The 10,610-nt window shown below is 48.9% G+C and overlaps 1 pseudogene; it reads left to right on the forward strand.

Annotated features, from left to right (window-relative positions):
• Nucleotides 1–1,378: 1,378 nt before the first annotated feature.
• On the forward strand, nt 1,379–8,891 carry LOC141580699 (glyceraldehyde-3-phosphate dehydrogenase pseudogene; annotated as a pseudogene).
• Nucleotides 8,892–10,610: the final 1,719 nt, after the last annotated feature.

Consider the following 10,610-nt stretch of genomic DNA (forward strand, 5'->3'; position numbering starts at 1 on the left):
GAGCTGCGGCAGGGTAGGCCTGACTCCTGCTAACGAGTGTGTATTATGGGCTGGAATGTGTCCCCCTCTGAAGGCATATGTTGAAGTCCTAATTCCCAGTGCCTCAGAATGTGACTGTGTCTGGAGATAGGGTCTTTAAAGAGGTAATTAAGTGAAAATGAGGTCATTAGGGCGGGTCCCTATCCAATATCACTGGTGTCCTCTTAAGAAAAGGAGATTAGGGCCAGGTGTGGTGGCTCACGTCTGTAATCTCAGCACTTTGGGAGGCTGAGGCAGGTGGATCGCTTGAGGTCAGGAGCTCAAGACTAGCCTGGGCAACATGGTGAAATCCTGTCTCTACGAAAAATACAAGAATTAGCCGGACTGCCACCGAGTATGGTAGCTCACGACTATAATTCCAGCACTTTGGGAGGCCAAAGTGGACGATCACCTGAGGTCAGGAGTTTGAGACCAGCCTGCTCAATATGGTGAAACCCCATCTCTACTAAAAAAAAATTGCCAGGCATGGTGGCATGTGCCTGTAGTCCCAGCTACTTGGGAGGCTGAAACAGGACAATTACTTGAACCCGGGAGGTGGAGGTTGCAGTGAGCCGAGATCACACGTTTGCACTCCAGCCTGGGTGACAGAGCAACTCTGTCTCAAGAAAAAAATTGGCTGGGCATGGTGGCAAGTGCCCGTAATCCCAGCTACTTGGAAGGCTGAGGCAGGTGAATTGCTTGAATCCAGGAGGTGGAGGTTGCAATGGCCGAGATTGTGCCACTGCACTCCAGCCTGGGTGACAGAGCAAGACTCTGTCTCAAAAAAAGGAAAAAAAAAAAAAGAAGAGTAGAATACAGACACACAGAGGGAAGACCCTATGAAGATACAGGAAGAAGATGGCCATCTAAGGCCCACTGTGGCGGCTCAAACCTATAATCCCAACACTTTGGGAGGCCAAGGCAGGAGGATTGCTCGAGGCCAGGAGTTTGAGGCCAGCATTAGCAACACAATGAGAGCCTGTCTCACTTTTATTTTTTTGAGACCGAGTCTCACTCTGTTGCCCCCGCTGGAGTACAGTGGCACTATCTCAGCTCACTGCAACCTCCGCCTCCCAGGTTCAAGCAATTCTCCTGCCTCAGCCTCCCGAGTAGCTAAGACTACAGGCGTGAGCCACCATGCTCGGCTAATTTTTGTATTTTTAGTAAAGATGGGGTTTCACTGTGTTGACAAGGCTGGTCTTGTACCCTGACCTCAGGTGATCCACCTGCCTTGGCCTCCCAAAGTGCTGGGATTACAGATGTGAGCCACCATGCCCGGCTGAGCCCGTCTCTTAAAATTGGCTCTCTGCTCCTCCCACTGGACAGACAGCTGCATCTTCTCTAGCATCCCTGAGACACCATGGCGAAGGTGAAGATGGGAGTCAATGAATTTGGTCGTATTGGGCACCTGGTCACCGGGGCTGCTTTTAACTCTGCTAAAGTGGATACTGTTACCATCAATGACCCCTTCATTGACCTCGACTACATGGTCTACAGGTTTCACTATGATTCTGCCCATAGCAAATTCCATGGCACCGTCAAGGCTGAGAATGAGAAGCTTGTCATTAATGGAAATCCCATCACCATCTTCCAGGCTCGCGATCCCTCCAAAATCAACAGGGGCAATGCTGGTGCTGAGTACATAGTGGAGTCCACCAGCGTCTTCATCGCCATGGGGAAGGCTGGGGCTCACTTGCAGGCGGTAGTCAAAAGGATCATCCCCTCTGCCCCCTCTGCTGATGCCCCCATGTTCGTGATGGGCGTGAACCGTAAGAAATATGACAATAGCCTCAAGTTCTTCCGCAATGCCTCCTGCACCACCAACTGCTCAGCACCCAGGGTCATCCGTGACAGCTTGGTATTGTGGAAGGACTCATGCCTACAGTCCACACCATCACTGCACCCAGAAGACATCCCTGACTCTGCTGGTGCTGCTAAGGCTGCCGGCAAGGCCATCCCTGACCTGATCGGGAAGCTCACTTGCATGGCCTTCCGTGTCCTACTGCCAACGTGTTGGTCGTGGACCTGACCTGCCTTCAGGAAAAACCTGTCAAATACAATGAGATCAAGAAGGTGGTGAATGGGCCGGGCGCGGTGGCTCATGCCTGTAATCCCAGCACTTTAGGAGGCTGAGGCGGGCAGATCACGAGGTCAGGAGTTTGAGACCAGCCTGGCCAACATGGCAAAACCTCGTCTCTACTAAAAATACAAAAATTAGCTGGGCATGGTGTCGGGCACCTATAATCCCAGATTCTTGGGAGGCTGAGGCAAGAGAGTCACTTGAACCCGGGAGGCAGACGCTGCAGTGAACCGAGTTTGTGCCACTGCACTCCGGCCTGGGAGACAAGAGCAAGACTCTGCCTCAAAAAAAAAAAAAAAAAAAAAAAAAAGATGATGAAGCAGCATCGGAGAGCCCCTCACTTCCTGGGCCACACGGGGCACCAGGTAGTCTCCTCCAACTTCAATAGCGACATGCACCCTTCCACCTTCGATGCTGGAGCCAGCACTGCCCTCAATGACCACTTTGCCAAGCCCATCTCCCGGTATGGCAATGAATTTGGCTATAGCCACGGGGTGGTGAACTTCATGTCCCACCTGGTCTCCAAGGGGTAAGACCCCCGGACCACCAGCCCCAACAAGAGCACAATGGGAAGAGAGAGAACCTCACTGCTGGGGGGGGTCCCTGCCATACTCCAGTCCCCCACCACACTGAGAATGTTCCTTCCTCACAGTTTCCATGCAGACCCCCTGAAGAGGGAGGGGCCTACGGAGCCCCACCTTGTTGTGTACCATCAATAAAATCCCCTGCACTCAGCCAAAAAAAATTTTTAGAAATTGAAATTTAAAAAAAGATGACCATCAGCTGGGCATGGTGGCTTATGCTTGTAATCCCAGCACTTTGGGAGGTTGAAGTGGGCAGGTCGCAAAGTCAGGAGTTCAAGACCAGTTTGACCAACATGGTGAAACCCCGTCTCTACTAAAAATACAAAAATTAGCCAGGCGTGGTGGCAGGTGCCTGTAATTCCAGCTACTCGGGAGGCTGAGGCAGGAGAATCGCTTGAACCTGGGAGGTGGAGGTTGCAGCGAGCCGAGATCGCACCATTGCACTCCAGCCTGGGCGACAGAGCCAGATTACATCTCAAAAAAAAAAAAAAAAAAAAAAAAGACCGTCAATAAGCCAAGGAGAGAGGCCTCAGAAGAAACCAACCCTGTTGACGCCTTGATCTTGGACATCTAGTCTCCACAATTGTGAGAAAATCATTGTCTCCTTGTTCAAACCTCCTAGTCTGAGATGTAGCTGTTCCTCAGTGTCCACGAGGATTGGTTCCAGGAACTCACATATCAAAACTGGCAGATGTTCATGTCTTCATATAAAATGGTATATTATTTGAAAATAATCTATGCAGTATACTTTAAATCTCTCTAGGTTACTTAGAAAACTTAAATCAATGCAAATGCTATGTAAAGAGTGGCTCTACTGTATTTTTTTTTGTTTGTATTTTATTGTATTGTATTTCATTTTTTTAGAGACAGGGTCTTCTCGGTTGTCCAGGCTGGAGTGCAGTGGTGTGATCATAGCTCACTGCAGCCCTGAACTCCTGGGCTCAGTTGATCCTCCCACCTCATCCTCCAGAGTAGCTGGGACTATAGGTGTGTGCTACCATGCCCAGCTAATTTTTTTTTGGAGATGAAGCCTTGCTCTGTCACCAGGCTAAAGTGTAGTGGCATGATCTTGGCTCACTGCAATCTGTGCCTCCTGGGTTCAAGTGATTCTCCTGCCTCAGCCTCCTGAGTAGCTGGGATTACAGGTGCGCACCACCATGCCCAGCTAATTTTTGTGTTTTTAGGAGAGACGGGGTTTCACTATGTTGGCCAGGATGGTCTCGATCTCTTGACCTTGTGATCCACCTGCCTCACTCTCCCAAAGTGCTGGGATTACAGGTGGAGACTGCCAGCCAGAGTTGTTATTTTTTATTACAGTTTTTTTTTTTTTTTCTTTTTCTGAGGCGGAGTCTCTCTCTGCTGCCCAGGTTGGAGTTCAATGGCGTGATCTGGGCTCACAGCAACCTCCGCCTCCCAGGTTCAAGCAATTCTCCTGTCTCAGCCTCCTGAGTAGTTGGGATTACAGGCATGCACCACCATGCCTTACTAATTTTTTATTTGTAGTAGAGATGGGGTTTCTCCGTGTTGGTCAGGCTGGTCTCGAACTCCACTCAGGTGATCCACCCGTTTCAGCCTCCCAAAGTGCTGGGATTATAGGCATGAGCCACTGTGCCCAGCCTGATCCTTCCTTTTAAGGCAACTTCCTACAAGTCCCATAGAGCCATTTTGCTTACATCGTATTGGCCACTGCTTAGTCACATGATGACACCTAGTTGCAAGGGAGGCTGGGAGCCCAGCTAGAAGTAAAAGTTTATTCCTAAGGAGGAGGGAGAGAATGCTGGGAGAGGCACCCGGTGGTCTCTGCCACAGACTGTGATCTCAGACCACATACTCTAGAAGGCATGAAGAACTTTCTTACTTTTTCCGTAAGTCAGCATAATTTCTTTTCTTTCTTTCTTTTTTTTTTTTTTTTCAGACAGAGTCTTGCTGTGTTGCCCAGGTTGGAGTGCAGTGGTGCAATCTCAATTCCCTGCAACCTCCACCTCCCAAGTGATTCTCCTGCCTTAGCCTCCCAAGTAGCTGAGATTACAAGCACACGCCACCATGCCCGGCTAATTTTTGTATTTTTAGTAGAGATGGGATTTCACCATGTTGGCCAGACTGGTCTCAAACTCCTGACCTCAGGTGATCCACCTGCCCTGGCCTCCCAAAGTGCTGAGATTACAGGCATAAGCCACCATCCTCAGCCACTCAGAATAATTTCTACTGCAAGTTAGGATGGCACTTCCACCTTTCTATGTGAGCGTTTATATTTCTTGGTAACTTTTGAAGTGCCAAGCCATGGTGGGCAGTGTCTGTCCATGCACGTGTGCCTGAGGCATCACCCCGCAGCCTCCTGGCTCTCAGCTTACACAGGCTGCCTTGTTTCTGTCTGTGTAGCTATTTTGGTCTCTCGGGACCATGCTTAAGGCTCAGAGAATGTTCAACTACTCTCGTACCCACAAAGAAACAAGGCATTGTGTGAAGCAGTCTCCCCACTGCTCTTTTTTTTTTGTGACAGGATCTGGCTCTACTCCTTAAGCTGGAGTGCAGTGGTGTATCATGGCTCACTGCAGCATCCACCTCCTGTGTTCTAGCAATCCGCTTATTTCAGCCTCCTGAGTAGCTGGGAGAGGTATGTGCCACCTTGTCTGGCTTACTTTTGTATTTTTTTTGTTTGTTTGTTTTGTAGAGATGGGGTTTTGCCATGCTGCCCAGGCTGGTCTCCAATTTCTGGGCTCAAGCGATCCTCCTGCCTTGGCTTCCCAAATGTCTGGGATTACAGACGTGAGCTGCTGTGCCAGGTCCCATCTGCTCTGACCTTTCTCAAGTGCCCCTCTGGGGTCTCATCAGTTTTTACCCAAGAAGTAGAGTTCAGAGCTTCTCCATCTGAGATTTCCCAAACTCTCTCTCTCTCTTTTCCCATTACTTCCCCTCTACCTTTTTCTTTTCCCCCTCTTCAGGGGCATCTGAAAGGGACAAGCCCTATTTTTGGCCTTTATCTTTCTCCAATAAGGACTTAAGCTATTGGAGCCTGGGCACGGTGGCTCACACCTGTTATCCCATCACTTTGGGGGGCCAAGACGAGCAGATCACCTGAGGTCGGGAGTTTGAGACCAGCCTGACCAACATGGAGAAACCCCGTCTCTATTTAAAAGATTAATACAAAATTAGCAGGTGTGGTGGGGCCTGTAGTCCCAGCTACTCAGGAGGCTGAGGCAGGAGAATTGCTTGAACCTGGGAGGGGGAGGTTATGGTGGGGCGAGATCATGCCATTGTACTCCAGCCTGGGCAACAAGAGTGAAACTCCATCTCAAAAAAAAAAAAAAAAAAAAAAAAAAAAAAATCACAACTATCGGGTTACAAAAGTCCAAAACTCATGGATTTTACCTGCTTTTCACCCTCTCCTATTTCTCTCCTGAATGTGAGACAAAGACAGGTTTTAAATTAACAGTTGGAGCCGGGCGCGGTGGCTCAAGCCTGTAATCCCAGCACTTTGGGAGGCTGAGGCGGGTGGATCACGAGGTCAAGAGATCGAGACCATCCTGGTCAACATGGTGAAACCCCGTCTCTACTAAAAATACAAAACATTAGCTGGGCATGGTGGTGCGTGCCTGTAATCCCAGCTACTCAGGAGGCTGAGGAAGGAGAATTGCCTGAACCCAGGAGGCGGAGGTTGCGGTGAGCCGAGATCGTGCCATTGCACTCCAGCCTGGGTAACAAGAGCAAAACTCCGTCCAAAAAAAAAAAAAAAAACAGTTGGGAAGGAAAAAGAAAATAAAATATCAGGCTGGACGTGGTGGCTCACACCTGTAATCTCAGCACTTTGGCAGGCCAAAGTGGAAGGATCATTTGAGCCCAGAAATTTGAGACCAGTCTGGGCAACATAGCAAGACTCCGTCTCTACAAATAGTAATAATAATAATAGTAAACGTTTTTCAAAATCAGGAAATTAAATAAAATGTAAATCCACGTCTCAAAAAATGTGATCCTGCCATATTTACAACAAAGTGTCCTGTGGTCAGCACTGTTTGGCATTCCTCACTTCCCTTTCTGTTGCTGTTGCCACTATAGAGTCTAGAAAAGCTAAATTTCCCCTTTCCCAGACTCTCTTGACGCTTAGCAAGGTGGTATTTCCTGGTCAATAAGATAGGAGCAGAAGGCTGTTCAAGGTTTACAGGAAAGCTTGGACTTTGGTCGACAAAAAACTGGAGAGGAGACAGATGTGGCTGGCATCATTTCTTTCCTTCTGCTTCCTACTTGAATGTGAACACTACTGGGTATGGTGACTCATGCCTGTAATCCCAGAACTTTGGGAGACTGAGGCGGGCAGGTCACCTGAGGTCAGGAGTTCGAGACCAGCCTGGCTAACATGGTGAAACCCTATTTCTACTAAAAATAAAAAAATTAGCTGGGTGTGGTGGTGCACGGCTGTAATCCCAAACACTTGGGAGGCTGAGTCAGGAGAATCACTTGAACCCAGGAGGCGGAGGTTGCAGTGAGCCAAGATTGCACCATTGCACTCCAGCTTGGGCAACGAGAGCAAAACTTAGTCTCACCAAAAAAAAAAAAAAAAAAAAAAAAAAAAAGTGAGCACAATGCCTGAAACTGCAGCAGTCATTTTGCTACCATGAGGACAAGCTAAGAGAATCATACAGATGCCATGGCACCATAAGCAGCTGTATCTATATAGTATCATTTATTTACTATTAAGCAAGAAAAATCTCTGTTTTTAAATAAAAATAATCCCAGGACATGGTAGGAGCCCCTGGATCAGGCTATGCCCAAAAGCCACCTACATCTAGACTTCTGGACTTTTGTTATTTGCTGCTGAATGCATTCCTTTTCTTTTTTTGAGATGGAGTCTTGCTCTGTCACCCCGGCTGGAGTGCAGTGGCATGACCTTGGCTCACTGCAACCTCCGCCTCCTGGATTCAAGTGATTCTCCTGCCTCAGCCTCCCAAGTAGCTGGAATTACAGGCATCTGCCACTACACCTTGCTAATTTTTGTATTTTTAGTAGAGACAGGGTTTCACCATATTGGTCAGAGTGGTCTCGAACTGTTGACCTCAGGTGATCCACCTGCCTCAGCCTCCCAAAGTGTTGGGATTATAGGCGAGAGCCACCAGGCCCTGCCCTGAAAGCATTCTTTTTTTTTTTTTTTTTTTGAGACAGAGTTTCACTCTTGTTACCCAGGCTGGAGTGCAATGGTGCGATCTCAGCTCACCGCAACCTCTGCCTCCTGAGTAGCTGGGACTACAGGCATGCGCCACCATGCCCAGCTAATTTTTTGTATTTTTAGTAGAGACGAGGTTTCACCATGTTAACCAGGATGGTCTTGATCTCTTGACCTCGTGATCCAGCCGCCTCGGCCTCCCAAAGTGCTGGGATTACAGGCTTGAGCCACCGCGCCCGGCGAAAGCATTCTTAATTTTTTTTTTTTTTTTTTTTGAGACAGAGTTTCACTCTTATTACCCAGGCTGGAGTGCAATGGCGCGATCTCAGCTCACCACAACCTCCGCCTCCTGGGTTCAGGCAATTCTCCTGCCTCAGCCTCCTGAGTAGCTGGGATTACAGGCACGCGCCACCACGCCCACCTAATTTTTTGTATTTTTAGTAGAGACGGGGTTTCACCATGTTGACCAGGATGGTCTCGATCTCTCGACCTTGTGATCCACCCGCCTCGGCCTCCCAAAGTGCTGGGATTACAGGCTTGAGCCACCACGCCCGGCTGAAAGCATTCTTAATATAGATACAGTATTAAATTAGCACAAATGCTTTTCTCTTGATTGTCACAAACTATGCCGGGGACAGTAACAGTGACAGGTATCTTGAATTTTTTTTGTTTTGAGATGGAGTCTCATTCTGTTACTCAGGCTGGAGTGCAATGGTATGATCTTGGCTCACTGCAACCTGCCTCCTGGTTTCAAGTGATTTCCTCCTCAGGCTCGCGTCTTGAACTCTGAACCACATGGACGCAAGACAATTTCTAACCATCCCTCCATCTTGCTCAGCCCAGGTCCTGCCACCAGTTCTGTCCTGAGAGTGCCCATGCCAGCCTCTGTTTTTCAGAGTGGGTCATGTGTGTAAGATAATGCTCAGGGCGGACTGCGTGGAAACTTGATCCTTCACACAGGATGCAGGATGGAGACAGTCCTCCAATTACTGTCAACCTGAGGACCTACGACCTCGCCTTGGCCCGTTTCTCTGCAGCAGACCTCATACACTAGCATTTGAGTCAAGTCCGGACCTATCTACTAGAAGTCTTCTACAGGCGGTGTCATTGCTATGGTCTGAATGTTTGTGTCCCTCCAAAATTCACATGTTAAAACCTAGCCCCTGTGGTGATAGCATTATGAGTCGGGGCCTTTGGGAGGTCACTAGGTCATGAGGGCTCTGCCCTTGTGAATGGGATTCGGGTCCTTATAAAAGAGGTTTGGGCTTGGTGTGGTGGCTCACACCTGTAATCCCCGCACTTTGGGAGGCTGAGGCAGTGGATTGCTTGAGCCCAGGAGTTCAAGGTCAGTCTGGGCAACATAGCAAAACCCTGTCGCTACAAATTAGCTGGGTGTGATGGTGCATGCCTGTAGTCCCAGCTACTCAGGAGGCAGAGGTGGGAGGATGGCCTGAGCCTGGGAGGTCAAGACTGCAGTGGGGCCGGGCATGGTGGCTCACCCCTTTAATCTCAGCACTTTGGGAGGCCAAGGCGGGTAGGTCATTTGAGGTCATGAGTTCAAGACCAGCCTGGCCAACATGGTGAAACCCCGTCTCTACTAAAAATACAAAAAATTTGCCTCACCGTAGTGGCACACACCTGTAATGCTGGCTACTCAGGAGGCTGAGGCAGGAGAATCGTTTGAGCCTGGGAGGTGGAGGCTGTAGTGAGCCGAGATCACGCTACTGCACTCCAGCCTGGGTGACAGAGTGAGACCCTGTCTCAAAAACAAAAACAAAAACAAGGTGGCCAGGCATGGTGGCTCATGCCTGTAATCTTGGTACTTTGGAAGGCCGAGGCGGACAGACCATGAGGTCAGGAGATTCAGACCATCCTGGCTAACATGGCGAAACCCCGTTTCTACTAAAAATACACAAAAAAATTAGCTGGCCGTGGTGGTGGGCACTTGTAGTCTCAACTACTTGGGAGGCTGAGGCAGGAGAACCCTTTCAACTGGGAGGCGGAGGTTGTAGTGAGCTGAGATCTCGCCACTGCACTCCAGCCTGGGCAACAGAGTGAGGGTTTGTCACACACACACACACACACACACACACACACACACACACAAAAGGTTTGAGAGAGCCTGTTTGCCACTTCTTCCATGTGAGGACACAGTAACAAGGTCGTATCTATGAGGAACAGGCCTTCACTAGACACCAAATCGCCCGGTGCCTTGATGTTGGACTTCCCAGCCTCCAAAACTATGAACAATAGATACCTGTTGTTGGTAAATACCCAGTGTATGTTGTCATAGCAACCTGAATGGACTGAGACAGTCATGATGTACTGGGAAGGTTCCTGACTGCTCCAAGGGGTGGTGCCAGGCTCAGGGCCCCTATTCTTCTTTTTGTTTTTTTTTTTTTAGATGGAGTCTGTGTTGCCCAGGCTGGAGTGAAGTGGCGCCATCTTGGCTCATCAAAACCTCTGTCTCCCAGGTTCGAGCAATTCTCCTGTCTTAGCCTCCCAAGTAGCTGGGATTACAGGCATGTGCCCCCACACCAGGCTAATTTTTTTTTTGTTTTTTTTTGGTATTTTTAGTAGAGATGGAGTTTACTCCATGTTCTCCAGTCTGGACTCAAACTCCTGGCCTCAAGTGTGGATCCCTGTTTTGTTAAAGCCAACTGGAATTGCTTTTCTCTCTAAAAAGAAAAAAAGTCTCGAGAATTTCAGCCCATGACGAACATTGTGGCATGCAGGCAGCTAGGCTGAAAGCCCAAATTGCCTGCGGTCAGAT

This window comes from Saimiri boliviensis, chromosome 12 (assembly GCF_048565385.1).
Source record: "Saimiri boliviensis isolate mSaiBol1 chromosome 12, mSaiBol1.pri, whole genome shotgun sequence".
Classification (NCBI taxonomy): domain Eukaryota; kingdom Metazoa; phylum Chordata; class Mammalia; order Primates; family Cebidae; genus Saimiri; species Saimiri boliviensis.